This window comes from Hyla sarda, unplaced genomic scaffold, assembly GCF_029499605.1.
Source record: "Hyla sarda isolate aHylSar1 unplaced genomic scaffold, aHylSar1.hap1 scaffold_1501, whole genome shotgun sequence".
NCBI classification, from domain to species: domain Eukaryota; kingdom Metazoa; phylum Chordata; class Amphibia; order Anura; family Hylidae; genus Hyla; species Hyla sarda.
In genome coordinates this window covers 54,068-74,305 of record NW_026608135.1, presented here as the reverse complement: position 1 = coordinate 74,305, position 20,238 = coordinate 54,068, and the positions used below count along the sequence as shown (strand labels likewise).

At 39.3% G+C, this 20,238-nt stretch overlaps 40 non-coding genes across 40 annotated transcripts; 22 read left to right on the top strand and 18 right to left on the bottom strand.

The window, feature by feature from the left end:
• Positions 1-112: 112 nt before the first annotated feature.
• Positions 113-195, top strand: TRNAL-CAG (transfer RNA leucine (anticodon CAG)). The gene has a single exon. It is a non-coding gene; the product is annotated as a tRNA-Leu (tRNA).
• Positions 196-772: 577 nt separating this feature from the next.
• On the bottom strand, positions 773-845 carry TRNAF-GAA (transfer RNA phenylalanine (anticodon GAA)). Its single transcript has one exon. It is a non-coding gene; the product is annotated as a tRNA-Phe (tRNA).
• Positions 846-993: 148 nt separating this feature from the next.
• TRNAL-CAG (transfer RNA leucine (anticodon CAG)) lies at positions 994-1,076 on the top strand. Its single transcript has one exon. It is a non-coding gene; the product is annotated as a tRNA-Leu (tRNA).
• A 567-nt stretch (positions 1,077-1,643) lies between these two features.
• On the bottom strand, positions 1,644-1,716 carry TRNAF-GAA (transfer RNA phenylalanine (anticodon GAA)). The gene has a single exon. It is a non-coding gene; the product is annotated as a tRNA-Phe (tRNA).
• A 152-nt stretch (positions 1,717-1,868) lies between these two features.
• On the top strand, positions 1,869-1,951 carry TRNAL-CAG (transfer RNA leucine (anticodon CAG)). Its single transcript has one exon. It is a non-coding gene; the product is annotated as a tRNA-Leu (tRNA).
• Positions 1,952-2,753: 802 nt separating this feature from the next.
• On the top strand, positions 2,754-2,836 carry TRNAL-CAG (transfer RNA leucine (anticodon CAG)). Its single transcript has one exon. It is a non-coding gene; the product is annotated as a tRNA-Leu (tRNA).
• A 577-nt stretch (positions 2,837-3,413) lies between these two features.
• On the bottom strand, positions 3,414-3,486 carry TRNAF-GAA (transfer RNA phenylalanine (anticodon GAA)). Its single transcript has one exon. It is a non-coding gene; the product is annotated as a tRNA-Phe (tRNA).
• A 152-nt stretch (positions 3,487-3,638) lies between these two features.
• On the top strand, positions 3,639-3,721 carry TRNAL-CAG (transfer RNA leucine (anticodon CAG)). The gene has a single exon. It is a non-coding gene; the product is annotated as a tRNA-Leu (tRNA).
• Positions 3,722-4,298: 577 nt separating this feature from the next.
• Positions 4,299-4,371, bottom strand: TRNAF-GAA (transfer RNA phenylalanine (anticodon GAA)). The gene has a single exon. It is a non-coding gene; the product is annotated as a tRNA-Phe (tRNA).
• Positions 4,372-4,519: 148 nt separating this feature from the next.
• On the top strand, positions 4,520-4,602 carry TRNAL-CAG (transfer RNA leucine (anticodon CAG)). Its single transcript has one exon. It is a non-coding gene; the product is annotated as a tRNA-Leu (tRNA).
• Positions 4,603-5,169: 567 nt separating this feature from the next.
• On the bottom strand, positions 5,170-5,242 carry TRNAF-GAA (transfer RNA phenylalanine (anticodon GAA)). The gene has a single exon. It is a non-coding gene; the product is annotated as a tRNA-Phe (tRNA).
• A 152-nt stretch (positions 5,243-5,394) lies between these two features.
• TRNAL-CAG (transfer RNA leucine (anticodon CAG)) lies at positions 5,395-5,477 on the top strand. Its single transcript has one exon. It is a non-coding gene; the product is annotated as a tRNA-Leu (tRNA).
• Positions 5,478-6,279: 802 nt separating this feature from the next.
• On the top strand, positions 6,280-6,362 carry TRNAL-CAG (transfer RNA leucine (anticodon CAG)). Its single transcript has one exon. It is a non-coding gene; the product is annotated as a tRNA-Leu (tRNA).
• A 577-nt stretch (positions 6,363-6,939) lies between these two features.
• On the bottom strand, positions 6,940-7,012 carry TRNAF-GAA (transfer RNA phenylalanine (anticodon GAA)). The gene has a single exon. It is a non-coding gene; the product is annotated as a tRNA-Phe (tRNA).
• A 733-nt stretch (positions 7,013-7,745) lies between these two features.
• On the top strand, positions 7,746-7,828 carry TRNAL-CAG (transfer RNA leucine (anticodon CAG)). The gene has a single exon. It is a non-coding gene; the product is annotated as a tRNA-Leu (tRNA).
• Positions 7,829-8,395: 567 nt separating this feature from the next.
• Positions 8,396-8,468, bottom strand: TRNAF-GAA (transfer RNA phenylalanine (anticodon GAA)). Its single transcript has one exon. It is a non-coding gene; the product is annotated as a tRNA-Phe (tRNA).
• A 152-nt stretch (positions 8,469-8,620) lies between these two features.
• TRNAL-CAG (transfer RNA leucine (anticodon CAG)) lies at positions 8,621-8,703 on the top strand. The gene has a single exon. It is a non-coding gene; the product is annotated as a tRNA-Leu (tRNA).
• Positions 8,704-9,280: 577 nt separating this feature from the next.
• TRNAF-GAA (transfer RNA phenylalanine (anticodon GAA)) lies at positions 9,281-9,353 on the bottom strand. Its single transcript has one exon. It is a non-coding gene; the product is annotated as a tRNA-Phe (tRNA).
• A 153-nt stretch (positions 9,354-9,506) lies between these two features.
• Positions 9,507-9,589, top strand: TRNAL-CAG (transfer RNA leucine (anticodon CAG)). Its single transcript has one exon. It is a non-coding gene; the product is annotated as a tRNA-Leu (tRNA).
• Positions 9,590-10,166: 577 nt separating this feature from the next.
• TRNAF-GAA (transfer RNA phenylalanine (anticodon GAA)) lies at positions 10,167-10,239 on the bottom strand. The gene has a single exon. It is a non-coding gene; the product is annotated as a tRNA-Phe (tRNA).
• Positions 10,240-10,391: 152 nt separating this feature from the next.
• TRNAL-CAG (transfer RNA leucine (anticodon CAG)) lies at positions 10,392-10,474 on the top strand. The gene has a single exon. It is a non-coding gene; the product is annotated as a tRNA-Leu (tRNA).
• Positions 10,475-11,041: 567 nt separating this feature from the next.
• On the bottom strand, positions 11,042-11,114 carry TRNAF-GAA (transfer RNA phenylalanine (anticodon GAA)). Its single transcript has one exon. It is a non-coding gene; the product is annotated as a tRNA-Phe (tRNA).
• A 152-nt stretch (positions 11,115-11,266) lies between these two features.
• On the top strand, positions 11,267-11,349 carry TRNAL-CAG (transfer RNA leucine (anticodon CAG)). Its single transcript has one exon. It is a non-coding gene; the product is annotated as a tRNA-Leu (tRNA).
• A 567-nt stretch (positions 11,350-11,916) lies between these two features.
• Positions 11,917-11,989, bottom strand: TRNAF-GAA (transfer RNA phenylalanine (anticodon GAA)). The gene has a single exon. It is a non-coding gene; the product is annotated as a tRNA-Phe (tRNA).
• Positions 11,990-12,141: 152 nt separating this feature from the next.
• TRNAL-CAG (transfer RNA leucine (anticodon CAG)) lies at positions 12,142-12,224 on the top strand. The gene has a single exon. It is a non-coding gene; the product is annotated as a tRNA-Leu (tRNA).
• A 577-nt stretch (positions 12,225-12,801) lies between these two features.
• Positions 12,802-12,874, bottom strand: TRNAF-GAA (transfer RNA phenylalanine (anticodon GAA)). Its single transcript has one exon. It is a non-coding gene; the product is annotated as a tRNA-Phe (tRNA).
• A 153-nt stretch (positions 12,875-13,027) lies between these two features.
• TRNAL-CAG (transfer RNA leucine (anticodon CAG)) lies at positions 13,028-13,110 on the top strand. Its single transcript has one exon. It is a non-coding gene; the product is annotated as a tRNA-Leu (tRNA).
• Positions 13,111-13,687: 577 nt separating this feature from the next.
• On the bottom strand, positions 13,688-13,760 carry TRNAF-GAA (transfer RNA phenylalanine (anticodon GAA)). Its single transcript has one exon. It is a non-coding gene; the product is annotated as a tRNA-Phe (tRNA).
• A 152-nt stretch (positions 13,761-13,912) lies between these two features.
• Positions 13,913-13,995, top strand: TRNAL-CAG (transfer RNA leucine (anticodon CAG)). The gene has a single exon. It is a non-coding gene; the product is annotated as a tRNA-Leu (tRNA).
• Positions 13,996-14,562: 567 nt separating this feature from the next.
• Positions 14,563-14,635, bottom strand: TRNAF-GAA (transfer RNA phenylalanine (anticodon GAA)). The gene has a single exon. It is a non-coding gene; the product is annotated as a tRNA-Phe (tRNA).
• A 152-nt stretch (positions 14,636-14,787) lies between these two features.
• TRNAL-CAG (transfer RNA leucine (anticodon CAG)) lies at positions 14,788-14,870 on the top strand. The gene has a single exon. It is a non-coding gene; the product is annotated as a tRNA-Leu (tRNA).
• Positions 14,871-15,447: 577 nt separating this feature from the next.
• Positions 15,448-15,520, bottom strand: TRNAF-GAA (transfer RNA phenylalanine (anticodon GAA)). The gene has a single exon. It is a non-coding gene; the product is annotated as a tRNA-Phe (tRNA).
• A 152-nt stretch (positions 15,521-15,672) lies between these two features.
• TRNAL-CAG (transfer RNA leucine (anticodon CAG)) lies at positions 15,673-15,755 on the top strand. Its single transcript has one exon. It is a non-coding gene; the product is annotated as a tRNA-Leu (tRNA).
• Positions 15,756-16,332: 577 nt separating this feature from the next.
• On the bottom strand, positions 16,333-16,405 carry TRNAF-GAA (transfer RNA phenylalanine (anticodon GAA)). The gene has a single exon. It is a non-coding gene; the product is annotated as a tRNA-Phe (tRNA).
• Positions 16,406-16,557: 152 nt separating this feature from the next.
• On the top strand, positions 16,558-16,640 carry TRNAL-CAG (transfer RNA leucine (anticodon CAG)). The gene has a single exon. It is a non-coding gene; the product is annotated as a tRNA-Leu (tRNA).
• An 802-nt stretch (positions 16,641-17,442) lies between these two features.
• On the top strand, positions 17,443-17,525 carry TRNAL-CAG (transfer RNA leucine (anticodon CAG)). Its single transcript has one exon. It is a non-coding gene; the product is annotated as a tRNA-Leu (tRNA).
• Positions 17,526-18,102: 577 nt separating this feature from the next.
• Positions 18,103-18,175, bottom strand: TRNAF-GAA (transfer RNA phenylalanine (anticodon GAA)). Its single transcript has one exon. It is a non-coding gene; the product is annotated as a tRNA-Phe (tRNA).
• Positions 18,176-18,327: 152 nt separating this feature from the next.
• Positions 18,328-18,410, top strand: TRNAL-CAG (transfer RNA leucine (anticodon CAG)). Its single transcript has one exon. It is a non-coding gene; the product is annotated as a tRNA-Leu (tRNA).
• Positions 18,411-18,987: 577 nt separating this feature from the next.
• Positions 18,988-19,060, bottom strand: TRNAF-GAA (transfer RNA phenylalanine (anticodon GAA)). The gene has a single exon. It is a non-coding gene; the product is annotated as a tRNA-Phe (tRNA).
• A 737-nt stretch (positions 19,061-19,797) lies between these two features.
• TRNAL-CAG (transfer RNA leucine (anticodon CAG)) lies at positions 19,798-19,880 on the top strand. The gene has a single exon. It is a non-coding gene; the product is annotated as a tRNA-Leu (tRNA).
• The last annotated feature ends 358 nt before the right edge of the window (positions 19,881-20,238 follow it).

Genomic DNA, 20,238 nt, shown 5'->3' with positions numbered 1-20,238 from the left:
TTGTAAAATGTCCCCAACGATAGGGATGTTTTTTCATGTGTTAAAACAACGGTTTTACAGCTCGCATGGCTTCTTTTTTTTTTCGCATTGGTGGAGGTGTAATACAAAGGAAATCAGGATGGCCGAGCGGTCTAAGGCGCTGCGTTCAGGTCGCAGTCTCCTCTGGAGGCGTGGGTTCGAATCCCACTTCTGACAGATGTTTTTTATATAGAGACTAAAAATCTTCAACAAATTTCAGAATGAAAACTACACACTGTACTGGCATGGAATGCTAACGGGATTTGTAAAATTATATTCACCACAATGCAACATAGGGCTTTTGAGGTATTTTACCTAAGCTGCCAAAACTCTAAACGCATCAACGATTTAACTCACTTTAGTGGATTTTGAGTTAAAATGAAACTGCTGAAACCAAGGATCAAAGCAGGGATATTTAGTCAAACGCTCTCCCAACAGAGCTAGTTCAGCTAACACACTTAGTGCATTGATGGTTGTGTAGATGGTTGTGTAGAGCACAGCATTGTAAGATGTCCCCAATAATAGGAATGGTTTTTCATGTGTAAAAATGTCTCTTTTTATAAAGAAAAATTTACTTCAAAATTTTCAAAATGAAAACCAAACACTGTACTGGCATGAAATGCTAACGGGATATGTAAAACAATTTTCTCCACAATGCAAAATAGTGCCTTTGAGGTATATTAACTAAGCTGCTAAAACTCTAAACGCATCAACGACTTAACTTACTTCAGTTGATTTTGAGACATAAGGAAACTGCCGAAACCCGGGATCGAACCAGGGACCTTTAGATCTTCAGTCTAACGCTCTCCCAACTGAGCTATTTCGGCTAATACACCTAGTTGACAGATGGTGGTGTAGGGCACAGTGTTGTAAAATGTCCCCAAAGATAGGGATGTTTTTTCATGTGTTAAAACAACGGTTTTACAGCTCGCATGGCTTCTTTTTTGCATTGGTGGAGATGTAATACAAAGCACTGTCAGGATGGCCGAGCGGTCTAAGGCGCTGCGTTCAGGTCGCAGTCTCCTCTGGAGGCGTGGGTTCGAATCCCACTTCTGACAGAAGTTTTTTATATAGAGACTAAAAATCTTCAAAAAATTTCAGAATGAAAACTACACACTGTACTGGCATGGAATGCTAACGGGATTTGTAAAATTATATTCACCACAATGCAACATAGGGCTTTTGAGGTATTTTACCTAAGCTGCCAAAACTCTAAACGCATCAACGATTTAAGTCACTTTAGTGGATTTTGAGTTAAAATGAAACTGCTGAAACCAAGGATCAAAGCAGTCAAACGCTCTCCCAACAGAGCTAGCTCAGCTAACACACTTAGTGCATTGACGGTTGTGTAGATGGTTGTGTAGAGCACAACATTGTAAGATGTCCCCAATAATAGGAATGGTTTTTCATGTGTAAAAATGTCTCTTTTTATAAAGAAAAAAAAACTTCAAAATTTTCAAAATGAAAACCAAACACTGTACTGGCATGAAATGCTAACCGGATATGTTAAACAATTTTCTCCACAATGCAAAATAGTGCCTTTGAGGAATATTAACTAAGCTGCTAAAACTCTAAACGCATCAACGACTTAACTTACTTCAGTTGATTTTGAGACATAAGGAAACTGCCGAAACCCGGGACCGAACCAGGGACCTTTAGATCTTCAGTCTAACGCTCTCCCAACTGAGCTATTTCGGCTAATACACCTAGTTGACAGATGGTGGTGTAGGGCACAGTGTGGTAAAATGTCCCCAACGATAGGGATGTTTTTTCATGTGTTAAAACAACGGTTTTACAGCTCGCATGGCTTCTTTTTTTTTTGCATTGGTGGAGGTGTAATACAAAGCAAAGTCAGGATGGCCGAGCGGTCTAAGGCGCTGCGTTCAGGTCGCAGTCTCCACTGGAGGCGTGGGTTCGAATCCCACTTCTGACAGATGTTTTTTATATAGAGACTAAAAATCTTCAAAAAATTTCAGAATGAAAACTACACACTGTACTGGCATGGAATGCTAACGGGATTTGTAAAATTATATTCACCACAATGCAACATAGGGCTTTTGAGGTATTTTACCTAAGCTGCCAAAACTCTAAACGCATCAACGATTTAACTCACTTTAGTGGATTTTGAGTTAAAATGAAACTGCTGAAACCAAGGATCAAAGCAGGGATATTTAGTCAAACGCTCTCCAAACAGAGCTAGTTCAGCTAACACACTTAGTGCATTGATGGTTGTGTAGATGGTTGTGTAGAGCACAGCATTGTAAGATGTCCCCAATAATAGGAATGGTTTTTCATGTGTAAAAATGTCTCTTTTTATAAAGAAAAAAAAACTTCAAAATTTTCAAAATGAAAACCAAACACTGTACTGGCATGAAATGCTAACGGGATATGTAAAACAATTTTCTCCACAATGCAAAATAGTGCCTATGAGGTATATTAACTAAGCTGCTAAAACTCTAAACGCATCAACGACTTAACTTACTTCAGTTGATTTTGAGACATAAGGAAACTGCCGAAACCCGGGATCGAACCAGGGACCTTTAGATCTTCAGTCTAACGCACTCCCAACTGAGCTATTTCGGCTAATACACCTAGTTGACAGATGGTGGTGTAGGGCACAGTGTGGTAAAATGTCCCCAACGATAGGGATGTTTTTTCATGTGTTAAAACAACGGTTTTACAGCTCGCATGGCTTCTTTTTTTTTTGCATTGGTGGAGGTGTAATACAAAGCAAAGTCAGGATGGCCGAGCGGTCTAAGGCGCTGCGTTCAGGTCGCAGTCTCCTCTGGAGGCGTGGGTTCGAATCCCACTTCTGACAGATGTTTTTTATATAGAGACTAAAAATCTTCAAAAAATTTCAGAATGAAAACTACACACTGTACTGGCATGGAATGCTAACGGGATTTGTAAAATTATATTCACCACAATGCAACATAGGGCTTTTGAGGTATTTTACCTAAGCTGCCAAAACTCTAAACGCATCAACGATTTAACTCACTTTAGTGGATTTTGAATTAAAATGAAACTGCTGAAACCAAGGATCAAAGCAGGGATATTTAGTCAAACGCTCTCCCAACAGAGCTAGTTCAGCTAACACACTTGGTGCATTGATGGTTGTGTAGATGGTTGTGTAGAGCACAGCATTGTAAGATGTCCCCAATAATAGGAATGGTTTTTCATGTGTAAAAATGTCTCTTTTTATAAAGAAAAAAAAACTTCAAAATTTTCAAAATGAAAACCAAACACTGTACTGGCATGAAATGCTAACGGGATATGTAAAACAATTTTCTCCACAATGCAAAATAGTGCCTATGAGGTATATTAACTAAGCTGCTAAAACTCTAAACGCATCAATGACTTAACTTACTTCAGTTGATTTTGAGACATAAGGAAACTGCCGAAACCCGGGATCGAACCAGGGACCTTTAGATCTTCAGTCTAACGCTCTCCCAACTGAGCTATTTCGGCTAATACACCTAGTTGACAGATGGTGGTGTAGGGCACAGTGTTGTAAAATGTCCCCAACGATAGGGATGTTTTTTCATGTGTTAAAACAACGGTTTTACAGCTCGCATGGCTTCTTTTTTTTTTCGCATTGGTGGAGGTGTAATACAAAGGAAATCAGGATGGCCGAGCGGTCTAAGGCGCTGCGTTCAGGTCGCAGTCTCCTCTGGAGGCGTGGGTTCGAATCCCACTTCTGACAGATGTTTTTTATATAGAGACTAAAAATCTTCAACAAATTTCAGAATGAAAACTACACACTGTACTGGCATGGAATGCTAACGGGATTTGTAAAATTATATTCACCACAATGCAACATAGGGCTTTTGAGGTATTTTACCTAAGCTGCCAAAACTCTAAACGCATCAACGATTTAACTCACTTTAGTGGATTTTGAGTTAAAATGAAACTGCTGAAACCAAGGATCAAAGCAGGGATATTTAGTCAAACGCTCTCCCAACAGAGCTAGTTCAGCTAACACACTTAGTGCATTGATGGTTGTGTAGATGGTTGTGTAGAGCACAGCATTGTAAGATGTCCCCAATAATAGGAATGGTTTTTCATGTGTAAAAATGTCTCTTTTTATAAAGAAAAATTTACTTCAAAATTTTCAAAATGAAAACCAAACACTGTACTGGCATGAAATGCTAACGGGATATGTAAAACAATTTTCTCCACAATGCAAAATAGTGCCTTTGAGGTATATTAACTAAGCTGCTAAAACTCTAAACGCATCAACGACTTAACTTACTTCAGTTGATTTTGAGACATAAGGAAACTGCCGAAACCCGGGATCGAACCAGGGACCTTTAGATCTTCAGTCTAACGCTCTCCCAACTGAGCTATTTCGGCTAATACACCTAGTTGACAGATGGTGGTGTAGGGCACAGTGTTGTAAAATGTCCCCAAAGATAGGGATGTTTTTTCATGTGTTAAAACAACGGTTTTACAGCTCGCATGGCTTCTTTTTTGCATTGGTGGAGATGTAATACAAAGCACTGTCAGGATGGCCGAGCGGTCTAAGGCGCTGCGTTCAGGTCGCAGTCTCCTCTGGAGGCGTGGGTTCGAATCCCACTTCTGACAGAAGTTTTTTATATAGAGACTAAAAATCTTCAAAAAATTTCAGAATGAAAACTACACACTGTACTGGCATGGAATGCTAACGGGATTTGTAAAATTATATTCACCACAATGCAACATAGGGCTTTTGAGGTATTTTACCTAAGCTGCCAAAACTCTAAACGCATCAACGATTTAACTCACTTTAGTGGATTTTGAGTTAAAATGAAACTGCTGAAACCAAGGATCAAAGCAGTCAAACGCTCTCCCAACAGAGCTAGCTCAGCTAACACACTTAGTGCATTGACGGTTGTGTAGATGGTTGTGTAGAGCACAACATTGTAAGATGTCCCCAATAATAGGAATGGTTTTTCATGTGTAAAAATGTCTCTTTTTATAAAGAAAAAAAAACTTCAAAATTTTAAAAATGAAAACCAAACACTGTACTGGCATGAAATGCTAACCGGATATGTTAAACAATTTTCTCCACAATGCAAAATAGTGCCTTTGAGGAATATTAACTAAGCTGCTAAAACTCTAAACGCATCAACGACTTAACTTACTTCAGTTGATTTTGAGACATAAGGAAACTGCCGAAACCCGGGACCGAACCAGGGACCTTTAGATCTTCAGTCTAACGCTCTCCCAACTGAGCTATTTCGGCTAATACACCTAGTTGACAGATGGTGGTGTAGGGCACAGTGTGGTAAAATGTCCCCAACGATAGGGATGTTTTTTCATGTGTTAAAACAACGGTTTTACAGCTCGCATGGCTTCTTTTTTTTTTGCATTGGTGGAGGTGTAATACAAAGCAAAGTCAGGATGGCCGAGCGGTCTAAGGCGCTGCGTTCAGGTCGCAGTCTCCACTGGAGGCGTGGGTTCGAATCCCACTTCTGACAGATGTTTTTTATATAGAGACTAAAAATCTTCAAAAAATTTCAGAATGAAAACTACACACTGTACTGGCATGGAATGCTAACGGGATTTGTAAAATTATATTCACCACAATGCAACATAGGGCTTTTGAGGTATTTTACCTAAGCTGCCAAAACTCTAAACGCATCAACGATTTAACTCACTTTAGTGGATTTTGAGTTAAAATGAAACTGCTGAAACCAAGGATCAAAGCAGGGATATTTAGTCAAACGCTCTCCAAACAGAGCTAGTTCAGCTAACACACTTAGTGCATTGATGGTTGTGTAGATGGTTGTGTAGAGCACAGCATTGTAAGATGTCCCCAATAATAGGAATGGTTTTTCATGTGTAAAAATGTCTCTTTTTATAAAGAAAAAAAAACTTCAAAATTTTCAAAATGAAAACCAAACACTGTACTGGCATGAAATGCTAACGGGATATGTAAAACAATTTTCTCCACAATGCAAAATAGTGCCTATGAGGTATATTAACTAAGCTGCTAAAACTCTAAACGCATCAACGACTTAACTTACTTCAGTTGATTTTGAGACATAAGGAAACTGCCGAAACCCGGGATCGAACCAGGGACCTTTAGATCTTCAGTCTAACGCACTCCCAACTGAGCTATTTCGGCTAATACACCTAGTTGACAGATGGTGGTGTAGGGCACAGTGTGGTAAAATGTCCCCAACGATAGGGATGTTTTTTCATGTGTTAAAACAACGGTTTTACAGCTCGCATGGCTTCTTTTTTTTTTGCATTGGTGGAGGTGTAATACAAAGCAAAGTCAGGATGGCCGAGCGGTCTAAGGCGCTGCGTTCAGGTCGCAGTCTCCTCTGGAGGCGTGGGTTCGAATCCCACTTCTGACAGATGTTTTTTATATAGAGACTAAAAATCTTCAAAAAATTTCAGAATGAAAACTACACACTGTACTGGCATGGAATGCTAACGGGATTTGTAAAATTATATTCACCACAATGCAACATAGGGCTTTTGAGGTATTTTACCTAAGCTGCCAAAACTCTAAACGCATCAACGATTTAACTCACTTTAGTGGATTTTGAGTTAAAATGAAACTGCTGAAACCAAGGATCAAAGCAGGGATATTTAGTCAAACGCTCTCCAAACAGAGCTAGTTCAGCTAACACACTTAGTGCATTGATGGTTGTGTAGATGGTTGTGTAGAGCACAGCATTGTAAGATGTCCCCAATAATAGGAATGGTTTTTCATGTGTAAAAATGTCTCTTTTTATAAAGAAAAAAAAACTTCAAAATTTTCAAAATGAAAACCAAACACTGTACTGGCATGAAATGCTAACGGGATATGTAAAACAATTTTCTCCACAATGCAAAATAGTGCCTATGAGGTATATTAACTAAGCTGCTAAAACTCTAAACGCATCAACGACTTAACTTACTTCAGTTGATTTTGAGACATAAGGAAACTGCCGAAACCCGGGATCGAACCAGGGACCTTTAGATCTTCAGTCTAACGCTCTCCCAACTGAGCTATTTCGGCTAATACACCTAGTTGACAGTAGTGTTGAGCGGCATAGGCCATATTCGAATTCGCGAATATTCGCGAATATATGGACGAATATTCGTCATATATTCGCGAATATTCGCATATTCGTTATGTCCTAGTTTTATTTTCGCATATGCGAATATTCGTGTATGCGAAATTCGCGAATGCGAAAATTAACATAAGTGAATATTGGCATATGCAAAGTTAACACGTGCGAAAATTCGCATATGCGAAAATTAGATATGCAAATTTTCGCACGCCAGTCTCACATAGTAGTATTACAGTCTTCTTTACACCACACAAGCTGGAAGCAGAGAGGGATGATCACTGTGAAGAAAAAAAAAAAAAAAAACAATATTCGTAATTACGAATATATAGCGCTATATTCGCGAAATTCGCGAATTCGCGAATATGCGATATTCGCGAATAATATTCGAATTGCGAATATTCGCGAGCAACACTAGTTGACAGATGGTGGTGTAGGGCACAGTGTTGTAAAATGTCCCCAACGAAACCCGGGATCGAACCAGGGACCTTTAGATCTTCAGTCTAACGCTCTCCCAACTGAGCTATTTCGGCTAATACACCTAGTTGACAGATGGTGGTGTAGGGCACAGTGTTGTAAAATGTCCCGAACGATAGGGATGTTTTTTCATGTGTTAAAACAACGGTTTTACAGCTCGCATGGCTTCTTTTTTGCATTGGTGGAGATGTAATACAAAGCAAAGTCAGGATGGCCGAGCGGTCTAAGGCGCTGCGTTCAGGTCGCAGTCTCCTCTGGAGGCGTGGGTTCGAATCCCACTTCTGACAGATGTTTTTTATATAGAGACTAAAAATCTTCAAAAAATTTCAGAATGAAAACTACACACTGTACTGGCATGGAATGCTAACGGAATTTGTAAAATTATATTCACCACAATGCAACATAGGGCTTTTGAGGTATTTTACCTAAGCTGCCAAAACTCTAAACGCATCAACGATTTAACTCACTTTAGTGGATTTTGAGTTAAAATGAAACTGCTGAAACCAAGGATCAAAGCAGTCAAACGCTCTCCCAACAGAGCTTGTTCAGCTAACACACTTAGTGCATTGATGGTTGTGTAGATGGTTGTGTAGAGCACAGCATAGTAAGATGTCCCCAATAATAGGAATGGTTTTTCATGTGTAAAAATGTCTCTTTTTATAAAGAAAAAAAAACTTCTAAATTTTCAAAATGAAAACCAAACACTGTACTGGCATGAAATGCTAACGGGATATGTAAAACAATTTTCTCCACAATGCAAAATAGTGCCTATGAGGTATATTAACTAAGCTGCTAAAACTCTAAACGCATCAACGACTTAACTTACTTCAGTTGATTTTGAGACATAAGGAAACTGCCGAAACCCGGGATCAAACCAGGGACCTTTAGATCTTCAGTCTAACGCTCTCCCAACTGAGCTATTTCGGCTAATACACCTAGTTGACAGATGGTGGTGTAGGGCACAGTGTTGTAAAATGTCCCCAACGATAGGGATGTTTTTTCATGTGTTAAAACAACGGTTTTACAGCTCGCATGGCTTCTTTTTTTTTCGCATTGGTGGAGGTGTAATACAAAGGAAAGTCAGGATGGCCGAGCGGTCTAAGGCGCTGCGATCAGGTCGCAGTCTCCTCTGGAGGCGTGGGTTCGAATCCCACTTCTGACAGATGTTTTTTATATAGAGACTAAAAATCTTCAAAAAATTTCGGAATGAAAACTACACACTGTACTGGCATGGAATGCTAACGGGATTTGTAAAATTATATTCACCACAATGCAACATAGGGCTTTTGAGGTATTTTACCTAAGCTGCCAAAACTCTAAACGCATCAACGATTTAACTCACTTTAGTGGATTTTGAGTTAAAATGAAACTGCTGAAACCAAGGATCAAAGCAGGGATATTTAGTCAAAAGCTCTCCCAACAGAGCTAGTTCAGCTAACACACTTAGTGCATTGATGGTTGTGTAGATGGTTGTGTAGAGCACAGCATAGTAAGATGTCCCCAATAATAGGAATGGTTTTTCATGTGTAAAAATGTCTCTTTTTATAAAGAAAAAAAAACTTCAAAATTTTCAAAATGAAAACCAAACACTGTACTGGCATGAAATGCTAACAGGATATGTAAAACAATTTTCTCCACAATGCAAAATAGTGCCTATGAGGTATATTAACTAAGCTGCTAAAACTCTAAACGCATCAACGACTTAACTTACTTCAGTTGATTTTGAGACATAAGGAAACTGCCGAAACCCGGGATCAAACCAGGGACCTTTAGATCTTCAGTCTAACGCTCTCCCAACTGAGCTATTTCGGCTAATACACCTAGTTGACAGATGGTGGTGTAGGGCACAGTGTGGTAAAATGTCCCCAACGATAGGGATGTTTTTTCATGTGTTAAAACAACGGTTTTACAGCTCGCATGGCTTCTTTTTTTTTTTGCATTGGTGGAGGTGTAATAGAAAGCAAAGTCAGGATGGCCGAGCGGTCTAAGGCGCTGCGTTCAGGTCGCAGTCTCCTCTGGAGGCGTGGGTTCGAATCCCACTTCTGACAGATGTTTTTTATATAGAGACTAAAAATCTTCAAAAAATTTCAGAATGAAAACTACACACTGTACTGGCATGGAATGCTAACGGGATTTGTAAAATTATATTCACCACAATGCAACATAGGGCTTTTGAGGTATTTTACCTAAGCTGCCAAAACTCTAAACGCATCAACGATTTAACTCACTTTTGTGGATTTTGAGTTAAAATGAAACTGCTGAAACCAAGGATCAAAGCAGGGATATTTAGTCAAACGCTCTCCAAACAGAGCTAGTTCAGCTAACACACTTAGTGCATTGATGGTTGTGTAGATGGTTGTGTAGAGCACAGCATTGTAAGATGTCCCCAATAATAGGAATGGTTTTTCATGTGTAAAAATGTCTCTTTTTATAAAGAAAAAAAAACTTCAAAATTTTCAAAATGAAAACCAAACACTGTACTGGCATGAAATGCTAACGGGATATGTAAAACAATTTTCTCCACAATGCAAAATAGTGCCTATGAGGTATATTAACTAAGCTGCTAAAACTCTAAACGCATCAATGACTTAACTTACTTCAGTTGATTTTGAGACATAAGGAAACTGCCGAAACCCGGGATCGAACCAGGGACCTTTAGATCTTCAGTCTAACGCTCTCCCAACTGAGCTATTTCGGCTAATACACCTAGTTGACAGATGGTGGTGTAGGGCACAGTGTGGTAAAATGTCCCCAACGATAGGGATGTTTTTTCATGTGTTAAAACAACGGTTTTACAGCTCGCATGGCTTCTTTTTTTTTTGCATTGGTGGAGGTGTAATACAAAGCAAAGTCAGGATGGCCGAGCGGTCTAAGGCGCTGCGATCAGGTCGCAGTCTCCTCTGGAGGCGTGGGTTCGAATCCCACTTCTGACATATGTTTTTTATATAGAGACTAAAAATCTTCAAAAAATTTCGGAATGAAAACTACACACTGTACTGGCATGGAATGCTAACGGGATTTGTAAAATTATATTCACCACAATGCAACATAGGGCTTTTGAGGTATTTTACCTAAGCTGCCAAAACTCTAAACGCATCAACGATTTAACTCACTTTAGTGGATTTTGAGTTAAAATGAAACTGCTGAAACCAAGGATCAAAGCAGTCAAACGCTCTCCCAACAGAGCTAGCTCAGCTAACACACTTAGTGCATTGACGGTTGTGTAGATGGTTGTGTAGAGCACAGCATTGTAAGATGTCCCCAATAATAGGAATGGTTTTTCATGTGTAAAAATGTCTCTTTTTATAAAGAAAAAAAAACTTCAAAATTTTAAAAATGAAAACCAAACACTGTACTGGCATGAAATGCTAACCGGATATGTAAAACAATTTTCTCCACAATGCAAAATAGTGCCTTTGAGGAATATTAACTAAGCTGCTAAAACTCTAAACGCATCAACGACTTAACTTACTTCAGTTGATTTTGAGACATAAGGAAACTGCCGAAACCCGGGACCGAACCAGGGACCTTTAGATCTTCAGTCTAACGCTCTCCCAACTGAGCTATTTCGGCTAATACACCTAGTTGACAGATGGTGGTGTAGGGCACAGTGTTGTAAAATGTCCCCAACGATAGGGATGTTTTTTCATGTGTTAAAACAACGGTTTTACAGCTCGCATGGCTTCTTTTTTTTTCGCATTGGTGGAGGTGTAATACAAAGGAAAGTCAGGATGGCCGAGCGGTCTAAGGCGCTGCGTTCAGGTCGCAGTCTCCTCTGGAGGCGTAGGTTCGAATCCCACTTCTGACAGATGTTTTTTATATAGAGACTAAAAATCTTCAAAAAATTTCGGAATGAAAACTACACACTGTACTGGCATGGAATGCTAACGGGATTTGTAAAATTATATTCACCACAATGCAACATAGGGCTTTTGAGGTATTTTACCTAAGCTGCCAAAACTCTAAACGCATCAACGATTTAACTCACTTTAGTGGATTTTGAGTTAAAATGAAACTGCTGAAACCAAGGATCAAAGCAGTCAAACGCTCTCCCAACAGAGCTAGTTCAGCTAACACACTTAGTGCATTGATGGTTGTGTAGATGGTTGTGTAGAGCACAGCATAGTAAGATGTCCCCAATAATAGGAATGGTTTTTCATGTGTAAAAATGTCTCTTTTTATAAAGAAAAAAAAACTTCTAAATTTTCAAAATGAAAACCAAACACTGTACTGGCATGAAATGCTAACGGGATATGTAAAACAATTTTCTCCACAATGCAAAATAGTGCCTATGAGGTATATTAACTAAGCTGCTAAAACTCTAAACGCATCAACGACTTAACTTACTTCAGTTGATTTTGAGACATAAGGAAACTGCCGAAACCCGGGATCAAACCAGGGACCTTTAGATCTTCAGTCTAACGCTCTCCCAACTGAGCTATTTCGGCTAATACACCTAGTTGACAGATGGTGGTGTAGGGCACAGTGTTGTAAAATGTCCCCAACGATAGGGATGTTTTTTCATGTGTTAAAACAACGGTTTTACAGCTCGCATGGCTTCTTTTTTTTTCGCATTGGTGGAGGTGTAATACAAAGGAAAGTCAGGATGGCCGAGCGGTCTAAGGCGCTGCGATCAGGTCGCAGTCTCCTCTGGAGGCGTGGGTTCGAATCCCACTTCTGACAGATGTTTTTTATATAGAGACTAAAAATCTTCAAAAAATTTCGGAATGAAAACTACACACTGTACTGGCATGGAATGCTAACGGGATTTGTAAAATTATATTCACCACAATGCAACATAGGGCTTTTGAGGTATTTTACCTAAGCTGCCAAAACTCTAAACGCATCAACGATTTAACTCACTTTAGTGGATTTTGAGTTAAAATGAAACTGCTGAAACCAAGGATCAAAGCAGGGATATTTAGTCAAAAGCTCTCCCAACAGAGCTAGTTCAGCTAACACACTTAGTGCATTGATGGTTGTGTAGATGGTTGTGTAGAGCACAGCATAGTAAGATGTCCCCAATAATAGGAATGGTTTTTCATGTGTAAAAATGTCTCTTTTTATAAAGAAAAAAAAACTTCAAAATTTTCAAAATGAAAACCAAACACTGTACTGGCATGAAATGCTAACGGTATATGTAAAACAATTTTCTCCACAATGCAAAATAGTGCCTATGAGGTATATTAACTAAGCTGCTAAAACTCTAAACGCATCAACGACTTAACTTACTTCAGTTGATTTTGAGACATAAGGAAACTGCCGAAACCCGGGATCAAACCAGGGACCTTTAGATCTTCAGTCTAACGCTCTCCCAACTGAGCTATTTCGGCTAATACACCTAGTTGACAGATGGTGGTGTAGGGCACAGTGTGGTAAAATGTCCCCAACGATAGGGATGTTTTTTCATGTGTTAAAACAACGGTTTTACAGCTCGCATGGCTTCTTTTTTTCTTTGCATTGGTGGAGGTGTAATAGAAAGCAAAGTCAGGATGGCCGAGCGGTCTAAGGCGCTGCGTTCAGGTCGCAGTCTCCTCTGGAGGCGTGGGTTCGAATCCCACTTCTGACAGATGTTTTTTATATAGAGACTAAAAATCTTCAAAAAATTTCAGAATGAAAACTACACACTGTACTGGCATGGAATGCTAACGGGATTTGTAAAATTATATTCACCACAATGCAACATAGGGCTTTTGAGGTATTTTACCTAAGCTGCCAAAACTCTAAACGCATCAACGATTTAACTCACTTTTGTGGATTTTGAGTTAAAATGAAACTGCTGAAACCAAGGATCAAAGCAGGGATATTTAGTCAAACGCTCTCCAAACAGAGCTAGTTCAGCTAACACACTTAGTGCATTGATGGTTGTGTAGATGGTTGTGTAGAGCACAGCATTGTAAGATGTCCCCAATAATAGGAATGGTTTTTCATGTGTAAAAATGTCTCTTTTTATAAAGAAAAAAAAACTTCAAAATTTTCAAAATGAAAACCAAACACTGTACTGGCATGAAATGCTAACGGGATATGTAAAACAATTTTCTCCACAATGCAAAATAGTGCCTATGAGGTATATTAACTAAGCTGCTAAAACTCTAAACGCATCAACGACTTAACTTACTTCAGTTGATTTTGAGACATAAGGAAACTGCCGAAACCCGGGATCGAACCAGGGACCTTTAGATCTTCAGTCTAACGCTCTCCCAACTGAGCTATTTCGGCTAATACACCTAGTTGACAGATGGTGGTGTAGGGCACAGTGTGGTAAAATGTCCCCAACGATAGGGATGTTTTTTCATGTGTTAAAACAACGGTTTTACAGCTCGCATGGCTTCTTTTTTTTTTGCATTGGTGGAGGTGTAATACAAAGCAAAGTCAGGATGGCCGAGCGGTCTAAGGCGCTGCGATCAGGTCGCAGTCTCCTCTGGAGGCGTGGGTTCGAATCCCACTTCTGACATATGTTTTTTATATAGAGACTAAAAATCTTCAAAAAATTTCGGAATGAAAACTACACACTGTACTGGCATGGAATGCTAACGGGATTTGTAAAATTATATTCACCACAATGCAACATAGGGCTTTTGAGGTATTTTACCTAAGCTGCCAAAACTCTAAACGCATCAACGATTTAACTCACTTTAGTGGATTTTGAGTTAAAATGAAACTGCTGAAACCAAGGATCAAAGCAGTCAAACGCTCTCCCAACAGAGCTAGCTCAGCTAACACACTTAGTGCATTGACGGTTGTGTAGATGGTTGTGTAGAGCACAGCATTGTAAGATGTCCCCAATAATAGGAATGGTTTTTCATGTGTAAAAATGTCTCTTTTTATAAAGAAAAAAAAACTTCAAAATTTTAAAAATGAAAACCAAACACTGTACTGGCATGAAATGCTAACCGGATATGTAAAACAATTTTCTCCACAATGCAAAATAGTGCCTTTGAGGAATATTAACTAAGCTGCTAAAACTCTAAACGCATCAACGACTTAACTTACTTCAGTTGATTTTGAGACATAAGGAAACTGCCGAAACCCGGGACCGAACCAGGGACCTTTAGATCTTCAGTCTAACGCTCTCCCAACTGAGCTATTTCGGCTAATACACCTAGTTGACAGATGGTGGTGTAGGGCACAGTGTTGTAAAATGTCCCCAACGATAGGGATGTTTTTTCATGTGTTAAAACAACGGTTTTACAGCTCGCATGGCTTCTTTTTTTTTCGCATTGGTGGAGGTGTAATACAAAGGAAAGTCAGGATGGCCGAGCGGTCTAAGGCGCTGCGTTCAGGTCGCAGTCTCCTCTGGAGGCGTGGGTTCGAATCCCACTTCTGACAGATGTTTTTTATATAGAGACTAAAAATCTTCAAAAAATTTCGGAATGAAAACTACACACTGTACTGGCATGGAATGCTAACGGGATTTGTAAAATTATATTCACCACAATGCAACATAGGGCTTTTGAGGTATTTTACCTAAGCTGCCAAAACTCTAAACGCATCAACGATTTAACTCACTTTAGTGGATTTTGAGTTAAAATGAAACTGCTGAAACCAAGGATCAAAGCAGGGATATTTAGTCAAACGCTCTCCCAACAGAGCTAGTTCAGCTAACACACTTAGTGCATTGATGGTTGTGTAGATGGTTGTGTAGAGCACAGCATTGTAAGATGTCCCCAATAATAGGAATGGTTTTTCATGTGTAAAAATGTCTCTTTTTATAAAGAAAAAAAAACTTGAAAATTTTCAAAATGAAAACCAAACACTGTACTGGCATGAAATGCTAACGGGATATGTAAAACAATTTTCTCCACAATGCAAAATAGTGCCTATGAGGTATATTAACTAAGCTGCTAAAACTCTAAACGCATCAACGACTTAACTTACTTCAGTTGATTTTGAGACATAAGGAAACTGCCGAAACCCGGGATCGAACCAGGGACCTTTAGATCTTCAGTCTAACGCTCTCCCAACTGAGCTATTTCGGCTAATACACCTAGTTGACAGATGGTGGTGTAGGGCACAGTGTTGTAAAATGTCCCCAACGATAGGGATGTTTTTTCATGTGTTAAAACAACGGTTTTACAGCTCGCATGGCTTCTTTTTTTTTCGCATTGGTGGAGGTGTAATACAAAGGAAAGTCAGGATGGCCGAGCGGTCTAAGGCGCTGCGATCAGGTCGCAGTCTCCTCTGGAGGCGTGGGTTCGAATCCCACTTCTGACATATGTTTTTTATATAGAGACTAAAAATCTTCAAAAAATTTCGGAATGAAAACTACACACTGTACTGGCATGGAATGCTAACGGGATTTGTAAAATTATATTCACCACAATGCAACATAGGGCTTTTGAGGTATTTTACCTAAGCTGCCAAAACTCTAAACGCATCAACGATTTAACTCACTTTAGTGGATTTTGAGTTAAAATGAAACTGCTGAAACCAAGGATCAAAGCAGGGATATTTAGTCAAACGCTCTCCCAACAGAGCTAGTTCAGCTAACACACTTAGTGCATTGATGGTTGTGTAGATGGTTGTGTAGAGCACAGCATAGTAAGATGTCCCCAATAATAGGAATGGTTTTTCATGTGTAAAAATGTCTCTTTTTATAAAGAAAAAAAAACTTCAAAATTTTCAAAATGAAAACCAAACACTGTACTGGCATGAAATGCTAACGGGATATGTAAAACAATTTTCTCCACAATGCAAAATAGTGCCTATGAGGTATATTAACTAAGCTGCTAAAACTCTAAACGCATCAACGACTTAACTTACTTCAGTTGATTTTGAGACATAAGGAAACTGCCGAAACCCGGGATCAAACCAGGGACCTTTAGATCTTCAGTCTAACGCTCTCCCAACTGAGCTATTTCGGCTAATACACCTAGTTGACAGATGGTGGTGTAGGGCACAGTGTGGTAAAATGTCCCCAACGATAGGGATGTTTTTTCATGTGTTAAAACAACGGTTTTACAGCTCGCATGGCTTCTTTTTTTTTTGCATTGGTGGAGGTGTAATACAAAGCAAAGTCAGGATGGCCGAGCGGTCTAAGGCGCTGCGTTCAGGTCGCAGTCTCCACTGGAGGCGTGGGTTCGAATCCCACTTCTGACAGATGTTTTTTATATAGAGACTAAAAATCTTCAAAAAATTTCAGAATGAAAACTACACACTGTACTGGCATGGAATGATAACGGGATTTGTAAAATTATATTCACCACAATGCAACATAGGGCTTTTGAGGTATTTTACCTAAGCTGCCAAAACTCTAAACGCATCAACGATTTAACTCACTTTAGTGGATTTTGAGTTAAAATGAAACTGCTGAAACCAAGGATCAAAGCAGGGATATTTAGTCAAACGCTCTCCAAACAGAGCTAGTTCAGCTAACACACTTAGTGCATTGATGGTTGTGTAGATGGTTGTGTAGAGCACAGCATTGTAAGATGTCCCCAATAATAGGAATGGTTTTTCATGTGTAAAAATGTCTCTTTTTATAAAGAAAAAAAAACTTCAAAATTTTCAAAATGAAAACCAAACACTGTACTGGCATGAAATGCTAACGGGATATGTAAAACAATTTTCTCCACAATGCAAAATAGTGCCTATGAGGTATATTAACTAAGCTGCTAAAACTCTAAACGCATCAACGACTTAACTTACTTCAGTTGATTTTGAGACATAAGGAAACTGCCGAAACCCGGGACCGAACCAGGGACCTTTAGATCTTCAGTCTAATGCACTCCCAACTGAGCTATTTCGGCTAATACACCTAGTTGACAGATGGTGGTGTAGGGCACAGTGTGGTAAAATGTCCCCAACGATAGGGATGTTTTTTCATGTGTTAAAACAACGGTTTTACAGCTCGCATGGCTTCTTTTTTTTTTGCATTGGTGGAGGTGTAATACAAAGCAAAGTCAGGATGGCCGAGCGGTCTAAGGCGCTGCGTTCAGGTCGCAGTCTCCTCTGGAGGCGTGGGTTCGAATCCCACTTCTGACAGATGTTTTTTATATAGAGACTAAAAATCTTCAAAAAATTTCAGAATGAAAACTACACACTGTACTGGCATGGAATGCTAACGGGATTTGTAAAATTATATTCACCACAATGCAACATAGGGCTTTTGAGGTATTTTACCTAAGCTGCCAAAACTCTAAACGCATCAACGATTTAACTCACTTTAGTGGATTTTGAGTTAAAATGAAACTGCTGAAACCAAGGATCAAAGCAGGGATATTTAGTCAAACGCTCTCCAAACAGAGCTAGTTCAGCTAACACACTTAGTGCATTGATGGTTGTGTAGATGGTTGTGTAGAGCACAGCATTGTAAGATGTCCCCAATAATAGGAATGGTTTTTCATGTGTAAAAATGTCTCTTTTTATAAAGAAAAAAAAACTTCAAAATTTTCAAAATGAAAACCAAACACTGTACTGGCATGAAATGCTAACGGGATATGTAAAACAATTTTCTCCACAATGCAAAATAGTGCCTATGAGGTATATTAACTAAGCTGCTAAAACTCTAAACGCATCAACGACTTAACTTACTTCAGTTGATTTTGAGACATAAGGAAACTGCCGAAACCCGGGATCGAACCAGGGACCTTTAGATCTTCAGTCTAACGCTCTCCCAACTGAGCTATTTCGGCTAATACACCTAGTTGACAGATGGTGGTGTAGGGCACAGTGTGGTAAAATGTCCCCAACGATAGGGATGTTTTTTCATGTGTTAAAACAACGGTTTTACAGCTCGCATGGCTTCTTTTTTTTTTGCATTGGTGGAGGTGTAATACAAAGCAAAGTCAGGATGGCCGAGCGGTCTAAGGCGCTGCGTTCAGGTCGCAGTCTCCTCTGGAGGCGTGGGTTCGAATCCCACTTCTGACAGATGTTTTTTATATAGAGACTAAAAATCTTCAAAAAATTTCAGAATGAAAACTACACACTGTACTGGCATGGAATGCTAACGGGATTTGTAAAATTATATTCACCACAATGCAACATAGGGCTTTTGAGGTATTTTACCTAAGCTGCCAAAACTCTAAACGCATCAACGATTTAACTCACTTTAGTGGATTTTGAGTTAAAATGAAACTGCTGAAACCAAGGATCAAAGCAGGGATATTTAGTCAAACGCTCTCCAAACAGAGCTAGTTCAGCTAACACACTTAGTGCATTGATGGTTGTGTAGATGGTTGTGTAGAGCACAGCATTGTAAGATGTCCCCAATAATAGGAATGGTTTTTCATGTGTAAAAATGTCTCTTTTTATAAAGAAAAAAAAACTTCAAAATTTTCAAAATGAAAACCAAACACTGTACTGGCATGAAATGCTAACGGGATATGTAAAACAATTTTCTCCACAATGCAAAATAGTGCCTATGAGGTATATTAACTAAGCTGCTAAAACTCTAAACGCATCAACGACTTAACTTACTTCAGTTGATTTTGAGACATAAGGAAACTGCCGAAACCCGGGATCGAACTAGGGACCTTTAGATCTTCAGTCTAACGCTCTCCCAACTGAGCTATTTCGGCTAATCCACCTAGTTGACAGTAGTGTTGAGCGGCATAGGCCATATTCGAATTCGCGAATATTCGCGAATATATGGACGAATATTCGTCATATATTCGCGAATATTCGCATATTCGTTATGTCCTAGTTTTATTTTCGCATATGCGAATATTCGTGTATGCGAAATTCGCGAATGCGAAAATTAACATAAGTGAATATTGGCATATGCAAAGTTAACACGTGCGAAAATTCGCATATGCGAAAATTAGATATGCAAATTTTCGCACGCCAGTCTCACATAGTAGTATTACAGTCTTCTTTACACCACACAAGCTGGAAGCAGAGAGGGATGATCACTGTGAAGAAAAAAAAAAAAAAAAACAATATTCGTAATTACGAATATATAGCGCTATATTCGCGAAATTCGCGAATTCGCGAATATGCGATATTCGCGAATAATATTCGAATTGCGAATATTCGCGAGCAACACTAGTTGACAGATGGTGGTGTAGGGCACAGTGTTGTAAAATGTCCCCAACGAAACCCGGGATCGAACCAGGGACCTTTAGATCTTCAGTCTAACGCTCTCCCAACTGAGCTATTTCGGCTAATACACCTAGTTGACAGATGGTGGTGTAGGGCACAGTGTTGTAAAATGTCCCGAACGATAGGGATGTTTTTTCATGTGTTAAAACAACGGTTTTACAGCTCGCATGGCTTCTTTTTTTTTCGCATTGGTGGAGGTGTAATACAAAGGAAAGTCAGGATGGCCGAGCGGTCTAAGGCGCTGCGATCAGGTCGCAGTCTCCTCTGGAGGCGTGGGTTCGAATCCCACTTCTGACAGATGTTTTTTATATAGAGACTAAAAATCTTCAAAAAATTTCGGAATGAAAACTACACACTGTACTGGCATGGAATGCTAACGGGATTTGTAAAATTATATTCACCACAATGCAACATAGGGCTTTTGAGGTATTTTACCTAAGCTGCCAAAACTCTAAACGCATCAACGATTTAACTCACTTTAGTGGATTTTGAGTTAAAATGAAACTGCTGAAACCAAGGATCAAAGCAGGGATATTTAGTCAAAAGCTCTCCCAACAGAGCTAGTTCAGCTAACACACTTAGTGCATTGATGGTTGTGTAGATGGTTGTGTAGAGCACAGCATAGTAAGATGTCCCCAATAATAGGAATGGTTTT